Source organism: Lactuca serriola, chromosome 4, assembly GCF_051521515.1.
Source record: "Lactuca serriola cultivar US96UC23 chromosome 4, Lser_US96UC23_V15, whole genome shotgun sequence".
NCBI classification, from domain to species: Eukaryota; Viridiplantae; Streptophyta; class Magnoliopsida; order Asterales; family Asteraceae; genus Lactuca; species Lactuca serriola.
In genome coordinates this window covers 83,828,050-83,854,940 of record NC_136411.1, presented here as the reverse complement: position 1 = coordinate 83,854,940, position 26,891 = coordinate 83,828,050, and the positions used below count along the sequence as shown (strand labels likewise).

Genomic DNA, 26,891 nt, shown 5'->3' with positions numbered 1-26,891 from the left:
AAGTCAGCAATATACTCACGTTTATTTACCACATACAAATGTGCATACTCGTTTTCCTAAAAACATCAACATACACATATTTATTTATCAATAATAGTAATGTACTTACTCTTTTTTACCAAAAATAACAATATACTTCCATTTATTTACCAATAATAGCAATGTACTTACTATTTATTTTTCTTTTTTTTCAAAAATATGTAACTACTAATATCAACAAATTTACATTCAATTACGTATTGGACCATTCCAAGGTCGAGACCTAATTTCATTTTCTCATATAGGACTAAATATGCTCTTGTATATTATCTTTTATGAATTAAACTCCTAATAATATCAATTATACATAAAAATGACAGCAAAACATTGTAACTGATCAATAAAACAATACATAATTCCAATTGCCGAGGCAAGGATTAAAAATCATACTTTTTGTTTGAAAACTCAAAAATATATTTTTGAGCTTTCGTCTGTTCATCTCTTCTTCTTTTCAACCATCTGTCATTTCCTAAATTAGTTTTCATAAAGGTACAAATCTCGTCTTGCATGTGGAAATTTAGAAATATAACATCCCAAAATTCAAGACTAAAAATTTCTTTTAATAAAACTTTACTTTAAGCATATTCATCATTTCAAAACATAAACAGAGTATTAGTTTCCAAAATACATGTTCGTTATCAGAGTAAACATTCCCAGGCTGTCTAAACTATGGTGTGTGCCATGCGATCACCCCGAGCTCTTCCCTCCGTTACCGGAAGTACCTGAAACCAAAACTGAAAACCATAAGCACGAAGCTTAGTGAGTTCCCACCCTACCACATACCATGCAAAACCACATACTGCACATACTAGGCCACGCCCGCTATCCTGGGCCTCGCCCACCCCTACTTCGGGCCTCGCCCACTACAACGGCCCCACCGCTCCAGGCCCCGCCTGGCTTCGAGCCCCGCTTGGATACATAACTGTTTTACTTAGGCCTCGCCTGTTACAGGGCCTCGCCCACTAACATATAATAGCACATAAACATATCACATCACATCACATAACTCGAATTGGGTCTCAATCAACCATATCTAAGCCCCTAACTCGAATTGGGTCTCAATCAACCATAAAACCCCCAAATCTCATAACAAAATAGATCTAGATGCAAAGAAGGGAAAATGGCAGCTTAATACCTCCAAGATGAACACAAGCTGAAGTAGATCTCGGATATACACCTCTCCTTTGAAGCAACCTTCTTGATCTTCAAGTTCCTTTCCAAAATTTCCTTCCTCCAAAGCTAATTTTTCTCAAATAATGGAAGCTCACACGAAATCTAGGGTTTACAGGTTCTCTAGGATGATATGGAGGCTGAGGAAGGGACATAACACCCTTTATATAGGATACAATTCCCGGAATTAGGGTTTTCCTCGCACAGACCAGACTCGCCGAGTCTCCTTGGCCGACTCGCCGAGTCGGTCACTTACTCCTCGACCCGAATCCCGCTCGGACTCGCCGAGTCGCCCCTAAAAATTAGGGTTTTCTTTCCTTTCTTGGCCTTCAAAACTTGGGTGTTACAACTCTCCCCCACTTAAACTAAACTTCGTCCTCAAAGTTTGCCATGGTCCACCGCCTGCGATCTGCTTCCAAAACCCACCAATTATCCCAACACCAGTTGCCTACCTTCGCTGGTCTTCCACCTGGTCATTCTGACTAACATAAACCTCGCGGATAAACCTCGGGTCAAACCTGACCCTGAACAACTTAGAAACACAACTTACTCAACCGACAATCCTTCTGGTACTCACCGAGTACTGCATTGAACCTATAGGGGTTCACCCCTTCTTTCCTTGCGCAAATTGCTTGCCTTCCCAAGGCAAAGCTCCATATCCCACTATTTCCTCTGACACTGTGAAGGTCCTATCCTTCACCACCTCCATCACCCCCGCTATTCCCAGAACGGGTCATCACCGTCAGTAACCACTGACACTCCTCTCTGCCAAAACTTGGTGTCGAGCACCCTTCGATTCAACTAACTAAATTCCACCATACACTGCTTACCCGCAGTACTACTGACCGAAAATTCTGCTACTCCTTGTCTGCCTTCCGGATGAACTGAGACCACCCTGGTCCCTACCAACCTATCAATGTCTGGATTACCGGCTCCCACCGGTAGCTAGTCCCATCACCACCACTAGTCGCTCCCAGCGACTTCCAAAGAAACTTCGACCACCTATAACTGCTCAATCTATTCTGCCATTCAGGCACTACAAACCTGGGATCCCCGATCCCCTAACTTGACACTAAGGTCCCTACCAGGTCCCACCTGTGCTGCTAAAACTCACGGGCCTCGCCCACGGGTCCCACCCGCCTCTATCCTTCTAGTCCCACTAGTCTAATCACTCTCGCTCGGGCCTCGCCCACGAGTCTCACCCAACCATATTACTGAGCAACCCTGCTCCCAGGTCTCATCTACATTGCTAATTTCATACAGGCTTCGCCCACGGGTCTCACCCAACTATATCCTGGAGCGGCCTCTCCCAAGGTCTCACCTCTCTAGGGCTATACAGGAAAACTCCCTATCATTCTCATCCACTACCCATTCCTGATCCCTATCTGATCACCAGGAGATAAGGGCCTCGCCCCAACTCCGCTAACGAAGCTACTAAGGAATGCTACGGCTTACCCATAGTCTTACATCACCATCCATTGCTGACTGCTAGTGAATGCTACGGCTGCCCCGTAGTCTTACAACACTTCCACTACTAACTGCTAATACGAAGGCACCCATGTGCCATTAGCTCTCAAGATCCTCATTCCGACTCCCTCGAGTCCTACGGGCGATCCACAACCTGAATTCCCAACCACGCACTAACCATTACCATTACACGCACTAGCTGATGGGGAGTTTCTCAAACTCCCAACCCTGAAATCCTCGATCCATCAAGCGCTGAACCACTTCTTTTCCTTCTCGGAGGATTCTCCCCCACTTCGTTCCTGCTTACCCCTTGTTGCTCAATACTCAAAAGAAATCCTTGCTACCATTCCATAATCAATCTGTTGAGGAACCCAAGCTTACCATAGCTAGGGATCTAGCCAATCCATTTCTAACACTATACAACTCCGATCTAGCGAGACATACCAAGTCCCTCCCAAGCATGCTACAGTTAATGCATCCTATGTAACCTTCTCCAATAGGGCACATCCCCTCACTACCATTCGAATATCCAAGGTATGCAGATGGCATATAACTCGATCAAAATCAACCGCTCAAAAAATAAAATACTCATACCGATAATGATGCAGAACCATAACAATATAATCGTGCACAAATAAAAGAACTGAAAACGGAAATCGCATACCTGCAACGTCCGGTGCTGATCGCGCCTCCAAGGTAGTCCTCTGAAGAGCTCTACCTCCTACCGCAGGCGCCTCTACACGGCCCTGACGGTCGTCTGTGATCCTCAAAGTTGCAGGGGCAGATGCCATCACCCGTCCTGCTGAAAACAAACTGGGGCACTGGGCCTTCTTGTGGCCTCGCTGGTTGCAGTGAAAACATAACAGGTCTAATCCCTGTGTGGTGGTAATAGTACAATCCCTGCTGAAATGACCAGTCCGACCGCACTTGAAACAGCCAGACTCACCACCGCTACCACTCCTGCACGCGCCCCCGTGCGCCCTGCCACACTTCCCGCACCGGCTGCGGTCCTGATAATCCCTTGACCTCGAATCCGATCCCTTGGGCCTTTTGCCCGAACCTGCAGCTACCTGAACCTCATCCGGCTTCCTCTTCCGGATCTGCTCCAAATCAATTTCCCTCTCTCTAGCCCGAGAAATCATATCTTCCAGTGTCTTACAACTGGATCTGCTCACGAACTCCCTGATGTCATCCCTCAACATCTCATGGTATTGGGCCTTCTTCATCTCCTCATCCGCGACATACTGCGGTACAAGAAGAGCCCTCTCCCTGAACTTGGCAATGATCTCCGCCATAGTCTCAGTGGTCTGCGTCAAATCCTGAAACTCCCGTGCCAACTACTGCACCTCAATAATCGGCGAAAACTCTGCCCTGAACCTGGCCGAGAAATCGCTCCAAGTCATCGCGTCCAACGCGGCATCATCCCCCAAAGCATGACCAATCTCCTCCCACCAGTCCCTCGCTCTGTCCTTCAGAAGACAGTAAGCGAGTCTGACCTTGTCCCCCTCAGGACACCGGCTCGTACGGAATGCATTGGCAACATCAGCCAACTATCTGCTGCTAGCGATGGGGTCCCTAGCCCCATGATAATCTGGTGCCCCGCAAACCCTAAACTCTCGAAATGTCAAGGTACACGCTCCCATCAAAGCCATCATCTCAGTACGGAAGGCTCCCAGCCTCTCATCCAAAGTCTCCAATATACCCTCCTTGACCGTGCCAAAGATCACAGGAGTCTGATTCAAAATACTGCGCGTAACCTCGGCGGATATCAACTCCCTCATTCGCTCCTCGAGCTGCTCGGCCCCTGAACCCGAGCCTGATCCCTCTCCGGCGCTTGATCTGCCCGCTGGTCTCTCTCGCAACGTCACCATGCTGACAATATACCACAACCACTATCAGAATACTCATCATTGATGCGAGACCAAACACACTCTACCAGGTTCCCGATCTTGTCTCGGCCTTTCCCGAATCGAGTACGAATCCTCTGCTTTCAGTAGTATGGGCCCATACTACCTTCCACATCTATCCGTACTTTCCTCCAGAATTGCTTTGACTCCACCAGGTCCCTTATCCACTACTACTGCTCCCAACACTATCTCATCCTAGGCTGGCCCTAGGGAAACCTCTTACTCAACTCAAACCAGTCCTCAGCTACTGAAGGCCTCCTCGCGATGCCAATTAGCCATCACCTGGATACCATCACATGTGACGAGGCTCGGATAATCCTTCGAGTAAAAGACTTGTCCCTACAACGGTTAGACTCAAACGAGAGCTGCGCAATAGGGCCAAATCCAGCACTCTGAGATTGTTCAACCCTGATCACATGTGACGTGGCGTATCCACTTAATGGCTAACTCCCATCACTCAAAATCCCACAATGCACAAAGCAAGCAGCATTCAGACAAGGGGAAAATCTAACCATAACATACTCAAGCAATCATACACGCATAGCAAAAATCTGAACTAGCATGCAACACAAACTCATAACTCAGGCATAACCTAAATAGGCTATCCTACTACTGTCTAATCAGCACTACTATGCAGCTCAAAAGCTCAAATAACAGGCACATAAGGCATCATCCCTAGATCCTTAGTCCTATTCTAGAATGTTGTTCTATTAACTGATAATCAAAACATAAACTTGTAAGGGTATTTTGGGGTACTTACTTGAGCTCGGTTGACTGCATGCACCACACCCTTTTTCTCTTTTCAAAGTTCTTACTTTCTGAATTATTTGTGCTTTTCTAAAACTGTTTTCTTTCCCAAAACTCTCTTTTACAAAACTGTCTTTTCATTTTGAAAACTTCTATACCAACCCCTCAGTTTGAGTTCAGACACGCTCGAGAGCATGTCCGAATCCCTCAAACCAAGGCTCTGATACCAACTAGTAACATCCCAAAATTCAAGACTAAAAATTTCTTTTAATAAGACTTTACTTTAAGCATATTCATCATTTCAAAACATAAATAGAGTATTAGTTTCCAAAATACATGTTCGTTATTAGAGTAAACATTCCCAGGCTGTCTAAACTATGGTGTGTGCCATGCGATCACCCCGAGCTCTTCCTTCCGCTACCGGAAGTACCTGAAACCAAAACTGAAAACCATAAGCACGAAGCTTAGTGAGTTCCCCACCCTACCACATACCATTCATAACCACATACTACACATACTGGGCCACGCCCGCTATCCTGGGCCTCACCCACCCTTACTTCGGGCCTCGCCCGCTACAACGGCCCCGCCTGGCTTTGAGCCCCGCTCGGATACAGATCTGTTTCAATTAGGCCTCGCCTGTCACAGGGCCTCGCCCACTAACATATAATAGCACATAAACATATCACATCACATCACATAAGCTAAACACATACTAACGGATCTTGTCCTAAGGCCTCGCCTATCTCTGGGCCCGGCCCTTGTCCTGCTACTGATGAGTCATGGAACCCCGTCCATACTCCTGCTGATAGTGAGGTATGGGCCCAACCCACCCTCACTCCTTCCCTAACTTGGGCCTCACCCCTGCTCTGCTGCTACTGAGATGTGGAACACCATCCACACTCTGCTATGGGTGAGATACGGGACCTCGCCCACACTCACCTCCCTACCAGGCACATACAAGTATCACACAGACAACAAGTATAAACTATCACATAAACCATTCCTTGGGCACCCTCCCTCTATCATTGGACCTCGTCCCGAATATCATACTAGCATACTGTGCTTAGGGCTAACCCCCGGGTCTTCTACTCATAACTACATGGGCCGACATTATGGCCGTAGACCCATTCATACAAAGGGAAACTCACCTGCACTGGCTGAACTGGCTGATGAACCCACTAGCTGCTGCCCGATAACTCTCTAAACTCCAGCTCCACTCGCTCCCCGAGCTACCAATGTCAAAGCAACACTGATTCTAACTGACCCCCGAAAGACAACCAAGTCAACTCTGGTCAAAGTCAAAGTCCTGGTCAAAGTCAACCTTCCAAGTCAACCCTACTCGCCGAGTCACCCTATTGACTCGCCGAGTTCATATGTCCAGAGTCCTTCTCTTTGCGACTCGACTCGCCGAGTCAGTCCATGACTCGCCGAGTCTACCGATTTTCAAGTCCTGTCCTGTCCAACTCACCGAGTCTCCACTCGACTCACTGATTCGAGTCTCAACTCGAAGGGTTTGGGGTTTCGCGACCTGACTCGCCGAGTCCAAGAACATACTCGCCGAGTCCAAGACGACCTTCAACAGACTCGCCGAGTTGTTCATCCAACTCGCCGAGTTCCTGCCCAACTTCATCTGACTCGACGAGCTGTTCATCCCACTCGTCGAGTTCCTCCAATTCTTCATGCTACTCGCCGAGTCCATTCAGATATCCAAACATGCAGAGGACTTTTGAGTCATGCAGGGACTCCAAACCATAGATCCATACTTCCAAAGCTCAATCCCCACGTAAAGTTGCAAACTTTACGTATAACTAAAGAGATCTAGGCTCAAAACATACTAGGGTTTGGTTTAAGGACAAAAGGGCTTTACCCACTACTCATCTCCTGATGCTTTATGACATATTGGACCATCCCAACACTAGATCTGAAGTGGCAACAACATATCTAAGCCCCTAACTCGAATTGGGTCTCAATCAACCATAAAACCCCCCAAATCTCATAACAAAATAGATCTAGATGCAAAGAAGGGAAAATGGCAGCTTAATACCTCCAAGATGAACACAAACTGAAGTAGATCTCGGATATACACCTCTCCTTTGAAGCAACCTTCTTGATCTTCAAGTTCCTTTCCAAAATTTCCTTCCTCCAAAGCCATTTTTTCTCAAATAATGGAAGCTCACACGAAATCTAGGGTTTACAGGTTCTCTAGGATGATATGGAGGCTGAGGAAGGGACATAACACCCTTTATATAGGATACAATTCCCGGAATTAGGGTTTTCCTCGCACAGACCAGACTCGCCGAGTCGGTCACTTACTCCTCGACTCAGATCCCGCTCGGACTCGCCGAGTTCCTCCTTGGACTCGCCGAGTCGCCCCTAAAAATTAGGGTTTTCTTTCCTTTCTTGGCCTTCAAAACTTGGGTGTTACAAGAAAAACCAAATTTAGGGAAAAAAACATAATTATAGAATTTGAAATCACAATTATTCTACAAAACGGGCATTTTCTTAATTCAATAGGGAAACACACTTCCATATTCAAGACTACAAACAACATGGAAAAAAAATTAACTTTAGATGCCAAAAAAGTTATATTACTTCAACAACATCCGAATCATCGCATAAGAAGCCATAATCATAAAAAAGATCATTAAAAAACTTGGAAGAAAAAAACATAAATATAGAAGAAAACTAACCATTGGATGTTTTTTTTTTGGTCTTGGAAATGTCTTCTCAAAGTGATGATATTCAAAACCCTATAGAGGTATATCATTGATTCTTCCAAGTCCAATTTCTAAACCTACAAATCATAAATAAAAGACAATAAAATGAAACGAAATCAAATAGTCACAATTCCTGATATATGGTTTAAAAAGGTTGCAAATGGATAACTACTCCAAGAATGTTAATATGTTGCATATTTAAACATTCCATGTGCATTTGTTACAAGATCGCCCCCCCCCCCCCCCCCCCCCCCCCCCCCTTAAAAACACATCAGCTGATGCACCCTACACATTTTGCAAACAAAGATCAAGAAACTAAAAAATATTATTAAATAATTTTAAACAAATTTATTTGAGTAAACTCGCCTGAACTGCAGCCTGGTACAACTTCTCTCCAATTGAGCTTGCAGCAAATATTAATATAAATTGAAAAAACAAATTAATAAATTATTGGAAATTATAATATATATGTAAAGTTGAAGGAGTTATCAACTATGGATAAAATCCCCAGAAATATTGATAAAATCACCTGAAATTCAAAGAGATGACAAGTTTGATCTCTTTGGCTTCTAATAAACATAAAATAAAGTGTTTCATTGTTTCTATTAATTCGAACTTGTCTTTATATAAGAAAAAGAAAATATGTATGACTATGAAACACTAATTTAAGTATGCAAACTTCAAAATATAAATAGAATGCAGGTTGATTTTTTATACAGAAGCTTAAAGTGCAATCCAACATATTCAATCCTTAATTTAAGGCCAGTAACTCCAATATTAACAATGCTACTGGATTTGAAGAGTGTGTGAAGCTAAAAGGTAACTTTTTTGCTACCTGCCTGTCCAACGATTTGTTCCAGCTTCAGATACGAAGGCTAATGACTTGTGGTGTTTCAACCATTCTTCTTCATATTTGTCATAAATTAAAAAAAAACTAAATAACTAACCTTATTTTAAGAAAGTGAAAGTATACGTGAGGAACAAAAAATGTAATTTCATCGTGTGTGTACCTTTGTTTAACTCTAATCATTAATGTCGCATTGAGCATTGGTAAGCCCATAATAATACATTCATCGGCACCTTCAACCTGATAAGAAATGCATCAAATTCTATGATAACATAATATATACATTTCTTAATCAATACATTTACTTATCCCTAATTCTATATAAACAGGGCAATAAATAAGAATCAAAACCACAGGGCTTAACTTTAACATGCTGTTTATTATGTACAGTTAGAAAAGTAAATGAAATTAGATTGATAAATAAACAAAGAATATTATGTTATAGAAATGCAATTTAATGAGATAAGATACATATATAGCTAAAATAAACTGTATATGGTTATATTTCATGTTGTTTGAAATATACAAGATATGTATTTCAAAGAGTCGATAAAAGTTTATTTATCACTTCAAAACAACTGTTTACAAAAATAGAAATTAGAGAAATTGTATAGTTGTTTTCAAAAGAAAGAACGAAAACTATTTATTTGAAGTTTTGTTTTTTTAATAAATAATATTGTTATTGAAGACTATGTATGAAGAGAGTAATTTGTAATTATAAATATAATTTTTTTTATTCACCGTAATGCTCAATTCCATTCCCACTTCGATTATTATATACCAAACACTACTGACAATCTTCACATGTTCCATTTTTATTAAAAGACCAAAGTATCCTTGTTATATATATTGAAACAAATATATATAAAAAATAGTACTATATGTTTTAATAATTAACCAAAAAAACATTTAATCTACACAAAAAAAAAAGTATTTAATTTTTTTTATTAACTTCCATTCCTAGGGACACATTATGATTCCTTTACATTCCAATTTCTTTGACAGATTCCATTCCTTCTAATAACATTCTACAAACTAATTACCCCATTAACTTCTCCTATATCAAATCTTTCCCTTTGTCTCAAGTAACATTAACCATAAATTTTATACAAAAACATACAATCACAAAAAATACACACATGTTGAATTATTGGGGCACCACCATAAGCAACCACAACTTTTACCCTAGTTTGATAAGCCAACTTCGTAGCTTCCTCATGAATCTGCATATAATATCACAACGGGTAAGTCATGTAAAAAAATAACTCCAAAAAAAGTTAATATCATTAAATATACCTGACATGATAGTTCCCAAGTAGGGAGAGAATAAGAGCTAGTGGAAATGTTATACGTGTCATTCGTGGAGCTCTTTGACCAAATTGCCTTTTCATTATTCCACTGATGATTGGAAAACAAAAACCAGCTGTCTTTCCAGACCCTATTTGAGCACAAGCCATTAAATCCCTTCTATCAAGAGAGATTGGAATGACATGTCTTTGAACAGGAGTTGGCTTCATATACCTGCACCTCCTAATGTTTAAATTTAAAGCTTCCCTAAGTCAATCTCAGCAAAAGTGTTCACAAGAGGTGGGACATTATCACCATTTGTCTCTGCTGGAATATCTTCATAAGCATCAACCATGAGTACACTTAAAAAAGCTGATATAACATTTGTATATGCAGCTCGAAAAAAAAATGTCAAGAAATTTTCATTTGGTCTGTGCAAAAAGGTGAATGTTGTTTTTCATTTACTGTATAAAGAAACAAAAACAATAAAAGACACAACCCGATGTAGTAAAACCATTTATCAATGAAAGAAAGTCAAAATTACTTGTTTTGTACCTGTTGATTTTCATTTGAGCAATTCATCGAACACCTGGCATGCAAAAACCAAACTACAATTGAGCTCTACAAATTCTTAGGCAAACAATGATGAGAGTTTAATATCTTGACACATACATGTATTGCCTACATTATCTCTAGCTTGATTTTGATACAAAAACTTTAATCATATGTCATGAGCTTTAGCAAACCAAAATAATACCTACATACATGTGGATGTAATAAACCCAAAACAGAATCAAGAACCAAAAAAAACTAAGCAATTACAAAACACTTGTACAAAGAAGCCTTACAACTGAATGTAGATAATATGCTCTGTTCTTTAGCAGGTCGTTTGAAAGCCCTATCAATCCCAATTTTTAATATGAATACACAATTTATAAAAAGGGAATTATAAATAAACAATTAGCAGTTAAAAGTTTAAAACATAAGCATTTACCTTATACTAAGATACAAGAAGATGAGAGATACTTGAGCGTTAAGAGTTGATACACTTGCCTATATTATATTGAAAAAGCAAGAAAGTCAATGGTTGTGAAGGTTGCTGATAACGGTGATCAACAGTGGAGGCGGAGGTAGACGGTTAATCCACCGTCGTCTCAATTGAAACCCAACACCACAGTCGGAGATAGACGATTATAGTCGTAGGCATGCCTTTCAAAGTTACACCCATCAGTTTGATAGTATATTACACACAAATTGAAACTTGCAAATGGAGAAGAAAAAAAATAAGAAAGCATAAGTAGAAGATTACGGCCAGTGCAATGACCGATTTGAAGGTGATGAAAGTGGTGGTAGCGGGAATTTTCGATCTAGGTTTTATAGATATAGAGAAAAGGTACCGAATGTGTGAACTGCTCGATTTTCTGATTTGTTGAGTTCGGAAGGAGAAGCGGACGGTCAAACATCCACAATAGAAATGATGAAGGTGACCTTCGATGCAGGTAAGCAATGTTGTGATGGTGGTGACCGGTGAATGGGGGTGTGAGTGGAAAATGGGTTTTTGGTTGGGGGGGTTCTACTTTTTGGGGAGAGAAAGACAATGGTAGAGAGTGAATGATCCAGTGGTTAATGGTTTCTGGTGTGCGCTTGTTAGTTGTGACCTAACAGTGATAGAGGAAGCGAAAGAGGAGATGTTATATAAAGGTTAGTTGGTGTTGACCGATTCATTATGCTGTATGCTGAAAGTGTGGAACACCAATTCAAAGGCCATCTGACTTTTTTGTTTCTTTTACCAGATAAGATTTCAGATTTCGATGCATTAAACTCATTGTACAAATCGCATTATGCATTGTAACTCTTAAATTCAGCAAAATGCTTATTAAAATATAAAGATATTAATTTCAACATGATTAACAAATACAGCTCATGGTCTAAATGTTAGTTCCAAACATTTTTTTAGACAATGACATGACAACAATTGCTGACATGGCAAGCGTGGTCATCAAACCATGTCAACTATTTAATCCGTATGTGCTGGTGATAACCTGAAAATTTTTAATGATGTGTCAAACTTTATCGACATGTCATGTTAACATACATTCAGATGAATCAACGTGCTAAGGTCTAAAAGTTCAAAAGTTCTTGCAAAAACAATGGCAAATAATAAACAAACTAAAATAGTTATTTATGGCTTAAATAGTATAATGACGTATAATAATGACATTTATATTATTAACCCTTTTATTTATTTTGTTTTTAAAATAATATAAACATAAATTCAATGAACTTTATATGTAATAATCAAGCTAAATATATAAGATAACAAATCGATTTTGATCGAGTTTTATTTTAGTCATTGTAATAATTTATGTTGAATAATATCTATCTCGGACTAAGGAGAAATGACTAAGTCTAATCCATGTACTCGGATCAATGACAAGGTTTAAACTTCTATCCTCCGTGTATATCTCATTCGTACTCATAAGGAGATACTACCCAATATTCCTCTTAATTAATTTAGGTTTACTCTGTATCCTAAATCATCATATATTATTAGATATACTCTTAGCACATATTTCATGCAATAACAAATATTTCACACACAAACATATATTTAATACTTTAATCAATACTTGTATTAAAATCATCTTCATGAAAATGACTATGCACTCACTTGTTAAAGTGATGATTCCAAACTCGAGCAACGCTTCGCTTCTAACAATTATATTTTCCTTCGGCGAAACCTAGTATCATTACCGCTAGATTTTAGTCTAATATTTATAGCGACTATTTTCGAGCGATATTGTTTTATAAGTGTTAAACAATACTTTTAAACCATTATGTGCAGATAGGGGCCAAACATGAAACACCGGAGGGTAGGACCATTTTGGCATTATAGCACTTCTGAAATCCAACAACCCTATGTGGTCCTTCAAACCAGATTCCCCATACCGCGAGTAATTAAAACATATTATAATAACACTTTACATATTGTATTTTACAATATATATATATATATATATATATATATATATATATATATATATATATAATACTGTTGTAAAAATCCCGACTAGGTCCCGATTAATCTCCGATTAATCCCTAGGCGCTACTCGACCGATTAGAGGGCGTTTAGCGTTTAATCTCTGCATATATAATGAGTGAAACATTACAAAACAATGAAATTTTAACATTTTGAAGAAGTTTTATTTCAATGGAAACTATTTGAGGCGTGATTAGTGTTGTATTAATCATATTAACGTATTTTGTTATCGTATTAATGGTATTTACGAACTTTGATATGATATTAGTCATATTTAATTTTTTGAAATTCAACAAATAAGCAATTAATGGTCCCCGATTAATCCTCCGATAAATCTCCGCCTAGCCGATTAATCCCTTGACCCCAGTCCACCGACTAGCTAACGTCGAGCATTTTTTACAACCTTGATTATATATATATATATATATATATATATATATATATATATATATATATATTGTTTATAAGTTTATAATAACGATAATAAGTTTAAACCTAAGCTATACTTAAAGTAGGGTAAGCATAACTCACTTACTGGGGGTTTGGCTAGGAACTGGATTCTGCGGGGGTAGAACTTCCAAGCCAAAAACTTTCTCAGAGGCTTCTAGCCCTCCGGGGGCTTTCCTCTAGCACTTAGAAGTTACTAGAGGTTGGGGAGGTTTAGAGAGAAGTTAGAGAGAGAGAGAGAGAAGGGTGGAGGTGTGAAGAAAATAAGTGAGCCTCACATTATATTTATAAGCTGAAAAATGGCTCAACTCAGCGAGTTCTGAGCCTCCAACTCGTCGAGTTGGGTGCCAGGTTTTACTATCTGGTGCCACGGCGTGGGGAGGAAGCAATGGCTCAGATCACGCCATGTCGCCCACTTCGCATCAGCCCATTCCAACTTCTAAATTTCGTAACTTTCGAATACAAGCTCCATTTTCGACATTCTTTATATCCATGTGTAGGTATTAACAAGATCTAAAACTCTCCTTTTGACTCCATCAGCTAATTCTCAACCGATTTGAAATTCAATAGTATGAGAAGATTACATTGTTTACCGACCGTGTAAAATTCATAACTTCTACATACGAACTCCGTTTCCAACTGTCTTTTTATCGTTGAACTCGTATTAATCAAATGTTAAATTTTCATTTAGGTTGTGTTGGCTAAAAATCGATCGATCTAAAATTCGAATTCCAGGCTGCATACTGTTATGCCAAATCTTAGAAAAATCATAACTTCCTCATATGAAGTCAGATTTGGACGTTCTACTTTTATGCACGCGCTAGGTGTAATATATACTAAGACTTTCATTTATTTTGATAAGTCTAGAAAGTATTTTATCACAAACTCACTTTTTACGATTCCCGATGTCATGTCGGTTTTGCCGTAAAACTTCGATGGATCATAACTTCTTCGTTATAACTCGAATTTCGGCATTATTTATATGTACGAAACCCTTGTGAAATATACTATAACTTAGTTAAGATTTTTATTTTAAATAATCTTCTATCTAAAAGTCATTTTTGACATTTATTGTCTCTAAATTGACTAGCCCGATCTGTGGGCGTTACAGTTATCTCCCCCTTAGGATGATTACGCCCCAAAATCATCAAAAAAACGAGGCTGGTATAATGAATCCATATGTTATCTTTTCATCCTAGATAATAGCCATGACTCATATGTTCCCTTGAATGAGTATTTAACTCCTTGACTTCTTGACTCCTAGCGATTCTCAATCTTGCATCTGCTCTTTATCCTATGTTGGAGTTTCAATTGTAACCTTCGAGTTACAAATTCGATCCTTATTGGAGACTCCTACTTCTTCCTAAACGGACTTAACTTAAGAGAAGTTATTTACTTCGATTATCATGAGATACCAATAGGTCATGTTCTAATGACCTCTCATCGTATGATGCAATGCATAGAATCAGGTCTCTTAGAGTCAAATTCAAAAATGGAATATACATTGCTTCGTGTTCTAATGTGATATAATCATGTTCTAGTATGTAGTACTTCTAGCTACAAGCTTCTTTACTTTAACGGTGATCGCGATACTTCTATTGATCGCTTCGATTATCTTTCACTTCAATCTTCTGGCTTAAGTCAGATACTACATCAATCTTGGTTCTCTGAACCACATAACATACTCATCTTAATCAGACTCGATTTTATATGACCACTAGGGTTGGAATAACAATCATCTTCTTCGTCATTACCAAAACGATGGTAACGACATACTTGAACAAAATTGAATCCATTACTAGCTTCTTGGTAACCTTTTGACTTTCCCTGATCCAAGTGTCAGTCCTGTGCTTCCAGTAGTATAGGCCTCTACTACCATTCACACCTACTCATACTCATCCCAAGTATTGTCTTGTAATTTTCCAAGTCACCATACAAGAATTTCACATAGTTATTTAACATATCAGATAACAAAATCAAGGTTTATATTATTTCTTGAAACGATTACATAGATGTTCAAGTTCACCCTACACTATGCCTATTATATTAGGCTACACCACATGATACTATCTATATGGCTACTTCATATATCCTCACTCCTGATCCCTTGCATTGTCACCTGATTTATTAAGGATCATCTGGAATGCTCTTGCTTTTGGCTTCAGTGGTACGTTTGGCCTTGTAGCTCCTTCTCTATTTGGGCAGTCTTGTTTGAAGTGTCCTTCTTCACCAAACTTAAAGCAGACTTCTTTCTTGGTTATGCATTCGTTGGCATAGTGACCAGTCTTCCCTCATTTGAAGCAGGTCATTTCATTAGAGCATCTCCCAATGTGCTTCCTTCTACACTTGTCACACCATCATTCTTCATTGCTATCCCCAAACCTCTTATTGTTGGGTTAGATTTTGGGAACATATTTCTCTTTTCGGATCTTAAAGACCCCTCAAACTTCCTCTTCTCGCCAACTTCGACCTTGTTGGCGGCTCTACTCTTGATCATCTCTTCAACAAACTTAGAAGCTCAGATGGCCGCCTCAAAAGTAGGTGTCTAGCGTACTGGCATAACATACTCCAATGGTAGTCCCTTCGTATACTTATTGATTTTTGTTACCTCGTCAGGGACAATGCGTAAAACAAACTCCATTTTGTCTGTGATGACATTGGTATACTCGTCACTGGTCATGCTGCCCTTCTTCAGTATTAGAAATTTATTCTCTAGTTCCAGCATGTTTTCGGCTGAGTAATTCATGCATTTAAAGTGGACCAAGAACTCTGCCCATGTCAATTGTAATGGATCACCGAAGCTTATGGTCTTCCCTAAAGTGTTCCACCAGCGAACAACGCCACCTCAAAACTGACGCACTGCATAAGTGGTTTGTAGCTTGACCTTGCAACCACACGTTATGAAAGCTAGATCCATTTCATAGATCCAGTCCATAACTTCGATTGGATCTTCTTTCCTAGTAATAGTTGACGGTTTGCATGTTGTGAACTCTTTGTAATTGCATCCATTTCTTTCAATCCCTTCATATTGGTTATTTCTTCTAACCACTTGCACTTCATCTTGACCAATGTTTCTACTATAGTTTCCTTCTTCTGATTGAACCTCAATATCTTCAGGCTATACAATGGGTACAATAGGTTTATCCTCTATTAAGCAACATTTGCCTCATCTCCTCCCTTTGTTCGGCCAGCATAGCACGAATCATTGCTTGGACTCCTGCCATCGTGATTGGCTCGGGTGCAACTGCTACCTCTGGTGCATGCTCAATCACAGGCCACTGATTAGCATTAGCATTTCCATTAGCGTTTTCGAATCCGCTTCGAGTCAACACCATGTCGATCTATACACCAAATCAGACGTTCGGTGTGTAGTGACGAGAATTTAGATAGGAAAAGCTTTATTTATGATAGACGTATAAATCTCCATATATTTTTGAAAAGTTACATGCCAGTTCTAATATCGTAATTAAACGTTTAGAAATATGAACACATAAATTTTCTAGATCCGGCCGGCAACAGACTATAGATCTAATCAAATAATGGTATCATAAAGCATCACAAACATGTAGCACATAAAAGCATTTTAGGCATCTTCCCTAAATAAGATAGTGCTTGTGTCTATTCAAGTGTACTACCTAAAATATATTAGACACACTCCTCACGATCATCACTTAGCATTCTAAGTTTAAGTCTAGAAATAAATCTTTATTCCTAGTTCGCTTAAATTAATGCTCTAATACCAACTGTGACATCCCCAAATTCACGATCATTTTAAAAATTTTGTTTATGCTTATTTGAAAATCAGAGTATTCATTTTTTAAAGAATAATATTGTGGAATTTGTTCCCAAAAAAACATGATAAACATATTAACAAAGCATTTCTGAAGAAATGTATTTTGTTTATATTAAAACTTTGGGATGTCATCGTCAATACATAAACATAAGCATAAACAGACCTTACATTTATTTATACTAGTGATCTACATCTCCTTTAATCTTTCAATGTAATGTAGCTTCGTAACGACACTTGTGATACAAATAAACTGATGGGTTAGGTTGGGAAACCTGGTGAGTACATAGGGATTTCAATCCCATATATATATATATATATATATATATATATATATATATATATATATATATATATATATGTATATGTGTGTGTGCGTGTGTGTGTGTTTTAGAACTCACAACATATACAATTTCACCTCATATAAATAGTTTTTACCCCACCCCATCGATTCTTACAATGACAATATCTATACTCTCAGATCTAAGATTAACCACTTTACCTAATCTATACTCTCGTATCTAAAATTAACCTCTTTACCTAATTCATACTCCCGGATTAGGTATGTCTAATCCATGCTCCTGGATCAATAATTATGCCCATTCCATACTCCCGGACTAGGGACAATTGACTATGTCTAATCCATACTCCTGGATTAATGACAAATAACTATGTCCTCTCCATACTCTCGAATTAAAGACAAATTACTAAGTTTAATCCATGTTCTCGGATCAATGACAAGTTTTAAAGTTCAACCCTTCGTGTATATCTCACTCGTACTCATAAGGAGATACTACCCAATATTCCTCTTAATTAATTTAGGCTTACTCTGTATCCTAAATCATCATATATTATCAGATATACTCTTAACACGTATTTCAGGCAATAACAAATATTTCACACATAAACATATATTTAATACTTTAATCAATACATGTATTAAAATCAGGTTCATGAAAAGGATTATGCACTCACTTTTTAAAGTGATAATTTGAAACTCGGGTAGTGCTTCGCTTCTAACAATTATATTTTCCTTCGGCGAAGCTGATGGATTTGAGCATAACATTAATCCTATGGTGTTCATGCAACCCTAATTGCTTGGATCTAGTTTTTCTACTTGAACATGCAATAAACATCCAAGACTTACAAACCCTAGATCTAGCATACAACTACTCATATTAACATAAAATAGGGTTTAGATCTTACCTTTGATTGTTATATAGCAATAACAATCAATCCTTGGCTTCAGAAAGCTTAGTGCCTCAAGTGCTGCACCTCTAATGGATTCACAAACACCACTAAGCAACTTAGATGAAGAGGGAGGAGAGAGGAGGCACCAAAAACGGCTGGAAACCCTAAGGGAACACTTAGCGACATTTTTGGGGCATAGGGGTCTTTTATATACATGTAGGCCATTAGGGTTTGCAACTAGGAACCCTAATCTGACTGCTTAGGCCCTATGCAGCCCATGGACTCCCTTAACATATCCCTTGGACAAATTCCTTATGGGCTTCCCATAGAATTCGTCCGACCTATATATTATTAGGTGATCCATAGCCCAATTGTAATTATCTTATAATTACAACTCCAGTCCCCTAAGTTTAATTAATCTCTTTTAGCCACAAAATTAATTCTTGACTAATATTAATTAAACATTATGATTTCTCCTTTAATATATTATTCTCATAATATATTAATAAATCATAATTAAACCTTTCTCTCCTTAATTCATCCTATATATTGCTATGGTGAAGGCAACCCAAAAGGACCATGCTTATAATCGCGTCAAGTACATACCAAAATATTTATGGACTTAGACATTAATCCAATAGAAACCTAGTATCATTACCGCTATATTTTAGTCTAATATTTATAGCGACTATTTACGATCGATATTGTTTTATAAGTGTTAAACAATACTTTTCAACAACTATGTACAGACAGGGGCCATACATGAAACGCCGGAGGGCATGACCATTTTGGCATTATAGCACTTTTGAAATCCAACAACCCTATGCGACCCTTCAAACCAGATTTATCTTACCGCGAGTAGTTAAAAGATATTATAATAACACTTTATATATTATATTTTATAATAATATATTGTTTATAAGTTCATAATAACGATAATAAATATAAACCTAAGCTATACTTAAAGTAGGGTAAGCATAACTCACTTATCGGGGGTTTGGCTAGGAACCAGTTCCGCGGGGGCAGAACTTCCGAGCCGAAAAGCTCTTTTTCTCAGAGCCTTCTGGCACTCTGGGGGCTTTCCTCTAGCACCTAGAAGTTACAAAAGGTTGGGGGAGGTTTAGAGAGAAGTTAAGAGAGAGAGAGAGAGAGAGAGAGAGAAGTGTTGAGGTGTGAGGAAAATGAGTGAGCCTCGCATGGTATTATTTATGATGGGTTTTGAGCATAACAACATTCCTATGTGTTCATGCAACCCTAGTTGCGTTGGATCTAAGTTTTTCTCTAGTTATACATGCAAATAAAAGTTCCAAAGCAATAACCCTAATACTAGCATACAATTTTCGAAATAAATATGAAAACTAGGGTTAGAATCTTACCTTGCTTGTTATCTCGTAATAACAAGTAATCCATAGATGATCTTGACTCTTGAAAGCCTTAGTGCCCTAATTGTTGCACCTCTAATGGAGTCACAAACACCAAAAGCAAAGGATGAGAGAGAGAGAGAGGGGAAGAAATCGGCTAGGTTTTCTCTTGGGAACCAGTGCCGAATCTGGGAGGTCTGGGGTCCTTTATATAGTTGTGGCTACTAGAGTTTTCAGGTTAAAACCCTACTCCTTGCTTACGCTCCAAGCAGCCCACATACACACCTTCTAGAAGGCCTTGGATGATTTCTATAGGGCCTCATATAGATTTCATCCAACCAATTACAAGGTAGTCCAGCAGCCTAGTTTGCAACTATAAATGATTTGCATAACTAGTCCCCGTACTTTTAATCAGTTCCTTTAATCCCAAAATTAATATCAAATTAATTTCTAATTAAATACTAATTAAATAATATGATTTACAAATAATATATTATTCTTATAATATATTAATAAATCATTAACTAACCTCTTTCTGCAAAATTCATCCTGTCAAGTTGCTATGGTGAAGGCAACCCAAAAGGACCATGCTACTATCAGATCAAGTACATACCAATTATAGTTATGGGCTTAGACACCTAATCCAGCAGTCTCCTACTTGGATAAGTCTAATAACTATAACTACAAGAATGACTTCAGAATCTGATTAGCAATCGTGTAACGACCCAAAAATCAAGGGTAAAAATTTCATTTTTTCAGCTAAAACATTGATACCATTTATTTCAAACATTTCAAATCATCGTTAAGTAAATTATTTATCAGAGTTCATCCCAAAATCATTCATTGCAGAAATCATAGATGTGTGCATTGCGATCAATTCGAGCTCTTCTTTTCCAAATCGATGATACCTAAAACAATAAACAAAACTGTAAGCACGAAGCTTAGTGAGTTCCCCAGATCATACCCCACACAGTCCACATAATCAATATTAGCTATAAAAGGTACATAAACCATATCATTCGCATATCCATATCAGTCACATAGCCATGCATATAAACATATACGGATGTCGTGGGCTCGTCCTCAGGGTCTTACTCCAGGTGTCATGGGTTCTCCCATGGTCTTCCAAACAAGCATACCACATATACCGTTATCATATTTCCTAGCACATAACCAACTAACATGCCACGTATTACAACTTCAGCTAGTATACCACATATCATAAAATGGGCCGGCCTTGGTGCCTTAGACCCATTGGTATGGTGAGAAGACTCACCTGGCACTGCTGAAGTCCCATGGATAAAACTCTAGCTGCTGGATGACGGATTCCCAAACTGTCGACATCAAACAATACCCAATTAATAATTGGGTTCCAAGCCCAAGGTCCAACTCACTTTCCAAAGGTCCATTAGACAAGTAATGGGACAAAGCCAAATATATGGCTCAATTTTCCAAATTGGGCCCAAACCTCTACATGGACTTACTTTAAGGCCCAACCAATTATTCTAGACCAAGCAATTGGCATTCTGATGGCCCAATAGCTAATAATCCTCAAGGCCCAATTATGGCTTAATTTTCCAAATTGGGCCCATGCCTTTCCAATGGGCCTTATCCTAAAGCCCAATAATTTCCTTAGTCCATAAATATGTTCCCAATTGGCCCATAAGCACCACATCTGCTTAGTCCAATAAACGGCCCAATAAGAACCCAAAACCCAATTAGGGTTTTTCACATGAAATGACGATTAGGGTTAAGTGTTCCTTCTTAACCCATTGAGGACTTAATCCATTAAGTCCGAACATACAATGAAAATGGGCTTTAGTCATATCTTCACTCCAATGGTCCAAAATGCGGGTCCCGATAAGTCTAAACCAAATACCAAAATTAGGGTTCTCTAAACCCTAATTAGGGTTTCTAACCCATTACAATCCAATTAGGCCCAAAAGCTAAGTCCTTAGGCCTATTAGGGTTTCGCTAGTTGGGCACCACCCATGGCCACCTTGGGTAGTGATGGTCAACGATGGTACACGGCGACTCATGGTTGCGGCCACCACCTCACGGTGGTGGTTACGGTTTTTCTTTTCATTATTTTGCATCAGTTACAATATTACAAGGAAAAAACCGAATAACAAACACACACTAATATAAACACACACATACACAGCCACCCTAGTGGTGGCCGATGGTGGCACATGACGGCAGCGACCACCTCACGGTGGAGGCGGTGGCTTCCTTTGTTTTCCGGCAAGACAAAATACAAAATTAGATAAACAAACACACACTACAAATTTGCAAGATTCACTCCAGCCACCCACCTGGTGGCTCACGGTGGCGGCAGCAATAGATTATGATGACAACCACCACCGTCACCACCTCACGGTGGTGGCAGCGGTTCTTTTGATTCCCGGTCGAGCAAACGCATACACGTACTTTGAAAACACGAACACAGCACCCCTTCGGGGTGGCTAAAGGTGGTAGCATCATTGGCTAACAGTGGCTTGGGCGTAGCACCACTGAAATGAAAATGAGACAGGTGGAGAGGAGGTGGTCACAAAACCGTGAAAGGGGCGCTCATCGGTCTTCCGGTTCCAACATAGATGACGGCGGAAGCGGGCTTGGCAGCGGCTGAAGAGGCTCCACAGCCCTCCTGTTAATGTTCCTCTCCCCAACTTTGGTCACCAATGGATCTTCGGGGCAGTAGGAGGAGACACGATGGTCGGATTCGTAGATTTGGGACCTTAACAATGGTGGTGGCGGCCGGAAGTTAGGAGTAACGGCTGGAGGATGAAGAGGGAGTGGGATGACGGCCGATATCTCAATTAGGGTTAGGGTTTCGCAATGTAACAGTTAAATACCCGAGCCCTCACAACTTCATTCCATAATGGCATAGATGGTCCTTCTCTTTGAAAATCATTTTGAATCAGGTCCCTTATTTTACCATTTAAACCCTGCCTCCAGAAACCCTTTACAAATTAAGTCCAAAAGTTACCAATTACACCTTGCCTTCTAAAATCCTTACGAAATAAGTCCCAAAATTATCCTTTTAACCCCGAATAATCCAATTTATAACATTCGGCTCCCAACACCAACAACCCGCTAAATATTATTGATTTTAGGGCCATTATAAAATAATATAAATTATAAATATACATCTTGGAGTTGCAGGTTTATTATTTAATTACTCTATTTCAAACAGGATGTTACAAATCGTAGCTTTCAAAAATCGTTGTCGAACTCTGACATAGTCAATGACGCGTCCTTTAGATAAGGGATCATATAACTCTCTGTTCTGCTTGATATCGAGTGGACAAAGGCATAGAACAGAATCATTCTTAATGCCCAACAGTTTGTTTCCTAATTTCTGATTCGTATGAAATAGAACTTAATTGAACACGTTAATTCAGTCCTGACTGGGCCCGACAAATAAGGCGACACAAAATCATCGAGGTGCCCAAGACATCACTTTTACCCCTTGGGATAAAAGGAATAGATAAACTTTGACTTATATACTTGTATTATTTACTCATCAAATCATACACAACAATACGTTTTATAACATCAAGTTACTGATTCGTTTACGTATTATCAATACACAACCAACTCGTAAACAACAACTCATATATCTCAGTTTAAAGATTATACAATATTATCATCTCATAATCACTCGTGATAAATTCCATGAAGTGATTCAAATGAGTGTCAGTTTAGTCCAATACTTAAATCCTATTTTAGGAGTACTCATTAACGTTGCAGCAAACCTTTGTTATGTCTAAGCACTTAGACAATCTACAAGCCAATTCATGACAGTCTTGCCTCATTACTTACTTCCCAAAGTATGAATGACTGTGGATAATTCGAACAATCCAATTATTTAGGAAGTAAAAACATGCAAAAGTGAAACACAAGATAAACAATTGACATTTATATTGTTACAAGTTTCTAACTATCTATCTAATCACTAAAACTAATATCGTCTTTCAGACCAATGCTCCTCACATGTTGAACATGCTTGATCTTACTTAGACCTTTTGTGAGGGGATCCGTAGGATTCTCTTCTGACGATACCCTCTTGACGACGATATTTTCTGTCGATATGTTGAGATCTGTCATGCACCCTCAGTTCCTTGGTTAAGGCAACCGCTCCTTCGTTATCACAGAAAATCTCCATAGAATCCTTTATGGTTGGTACAACTACAAGGTCTCTAATGAAGTTCTTCAACCATATAGCCTCCTTTGACGTTTTGCTCGCAACTATGTACTCTGATTCACACGTCGAATCAGCCACGGTCTCTTGCTTGGAACTTTTCCAAGTCATAATTCCTCCATTCTGGGTAAACACCCAGCCCGACTGAGAGTGGAAGTTTTCTCTGTCGGTCTGAAAGTTGGTGTCACTATACTCTGTCACTCTCAAGTCATCACTTCCACCAAGTCTAAGGACCTAGTCCTTAGTCCTTCGCAGATACGTAAGAATGTTCTTAATTGTTGTCCAGTGAGCTTTACTCGGGTTCCCTTGATATCGACTTACCATGCTCAATGCAAAAGCCACATCAAGGCGAGTACATGTCATAGCGTACATGATCGAGCCAACGACGGAAGCATATGGTACTCGACTCATTTTCACTATCTTGGCATCGGTACTCAGACTCCGAGTCTTACTCAGCTTGGTATTACTCTGGATTGGTAACTCCCTTTTCTTGGAATTCTCCATGCTAAAACGTTTTAACACCTTGTCCAAGTAAGTACTTTGACTAAGTCCAATTAGTCTTTTACTCCTATTTCTCAAGACCCTTATCCCTAGAATATAAGCAGCTTCCCCTAGATCCTTCACAGCGAAACAATACCCAAGCCAGGACTTAACCTCCTGTAAGGTTGGAACATCATTTTCTATAAGCAGTATGCATCGGCATCCAACACTATAAAGCTAACTATACTCCCACTAGCTTTGACATATACGCAGGACACATCCTCACTTCTAGAGAAACCAAACGCTTTCACTTTCTTATCGAATCAAATATTCCATCTGCAAGACACTTGCATCAATCCATAAATAGATTTCTCAAGCTTGGACACTCTATTGGGGTATTTAGCATCCACAAAACCCTCTGGCTGACACATGTCAACATCTTCAACCAGCTTCCCATTAAGGAAAGCTGTTTTGACATCCATCTACCAAATTTCATAATCATGAAACACAATGGATAACATAACCCTAATAGACTTAATCTTGGCCACTGGTGAGAATGTCTCATTATAGTCAACCCCCGGGGTTTGATAAAAGCCCTTCGCAACCAGCTATGCCTTGAATGTGTGCACCTTTCCATCCATGTCAGTCTTCTTCTTGAAGATCCATTTGCACCCAACTGTCTTTCAACATGGTACATTGTCAACCAAGTTCCAAACTTGATTGTCATAAATAGACTAGATCTCATTGTCCATTGCCTCTTTCCATTTGGTAGACTCAGGGCCTGCCATGGCTTCCTTATAGCTAGAAGGCTCATCCAAATTTACCAGTGTACTATCACTGATAAATGTATCACCGTCCGTTGTAATATGAAAACCATAAAACTCTGGTGTCATTCTAACTCAAGTGGAACGTCTAAGACGTAATAACTCGTCAATGGGTTCAACATGAATCTCTTCCTTAGGTTGAGCGTTAGTGTCATTCTAACTCGAGCGTTTGAAACTGTGCCCTCTATTCTTTCTATGAACTAAAAACAACAATGAACTTTCATTATAGAACCAAAAACAGTAATGCACTTTCAAAATATAACAAAAAACAGCGATGCACTTTGAAAATAGAACCAAAAACAACAACGAACTTTTAAATTAGAACAAAAAAACAATAATGCATTTTCAAAATATAATCAAAAACAACAACGCACTTTGAAAATAGAACCAAAAACAACAATGGACTTTCAAAATAGAACCAAAAACAGCAATGCACTTTCAAATTAAAACAAAAAATAGCAATGAATTTTCAAAATAGAACCAAAACTAGCAATGCTCTTTGAGAAATGTAACTAATGGACATTTGATTCTAGATGCAAATAAAAACTAAGAAAAATGCATTTTTTTGAAAAAAAAAATCTTTTTTTAAATCTGATTTTCGAAATATAAGGCATATTTTCATATATTTGTAATTTTATTAATTTTTTGAATTGTTTTTATTTTATTAAATCTGCGAAAATATTCCTTAAATTTCAAAATTAATATTTGGAAAAAAATTAAAAAAAAAACATATGCAAATGCACATGCGCATTTAAAAAAACATTTTAATGCCTCTATATGCATATGAGTAAGGTATGGATATGCATATCCATATGAATAAGTACATGCATATGCATATGCTTATTAATATGTATAATATTCTTATACATATGCATATGCATATTGATAAGCATATGCATATTCATATTCATATTCATAAGTATATGACATATGCATATGCATGTGCATATGAATAAGAATAAGAATAAGTATATGACATATGCATGTGCATATGAATAAGAATAAGTATATGACATATGCGAATGTAAATGAAAAAGCATATGCATATGCATAAAAATAAGTACATGCCTATGCATATGAATAAGCATATGATATATGCAAATGCTTAAAAATAAGTATATGACATATGCATATACATATGTATATGGTTATGCATATGAATAATCACATGCATATGGAACTATGATAATGGCAATGCCATTAAAAGTAAGGTAGGAGAAGGATTTGATAGGTCAAAAACAGTAGCAACAACGGGGATGAAGAATGTTAGAAAGGGAACTTAATATATGAAACTAATATATGAAAAAATAATTTTTCAAAACTTTGTCATGAAATTTGGCATGACATCTACTCGAGTGCCACTACCTCTTACA

General features: G+C 38.6%; 2 long non-coding RNA genes across 11 annotated transcripts; both read right to left on the bottom strand.

Moving 5' to 3' along the window:
* Nucleotides 1-592: 592 nt before the first annotated feature.
* On the bottom strand, nucleotides 593-9,200 carry LOC145102031 (uncharacterized). Of its 2 annotated transcripts, none has more exons than XR_013705986.1 (4): nucleotides 9,058-9,200; nucleotides 8,883-8,952; nucleotides 8,021-8,124; nucleotides 593-5,760 (listed from the first exon to the last, which is right to left on the bottom strand). It is a non-coding gene; the product is annotated as an uncharacterized LOC145102031 (long non-coding RNA). The 2 variants fall into 2 exon arrangements; XR_013705985.1 differs by having other exon boundaries at nucleotides 593-761.
* Nucleotides 9,201-9,809: 609 nt separating this feature from the next.
* On the bottom strand, nucleotides 9,810-11,920 carry LOC145102030 (uncharacterized). Of its 9 annotated transcripts, none has more exons than XR_013705980.1 (6): nucleotides 11,491-11,920; nucleotides 11,176-11,390; nucleotides 11,030-11,079; nucleotides 10,854-10,938; nucleotides 10,191-10,770; nucleotides 9,810-10,117 (listed from the first exon to the last, which is right to left on the bottom strand). It is a non-coding gene; the product is annotated as an uncharacterized LOC145102030 (long non-coding RNA). The 9 variants fall into 9 exon arrangements; XR_013705983.1 differs by having other exon boundaries at nucleotides 11,579-11,919; XR_013705984.1 differs by having other exon boundaries at nucleotides 10,191-10,508; nucleotides 10,737-10,770; nucleotides 11,176-11,917.
* Nucleotides 11,921-26,891: the final 14,971 nt, after the last annotated feature.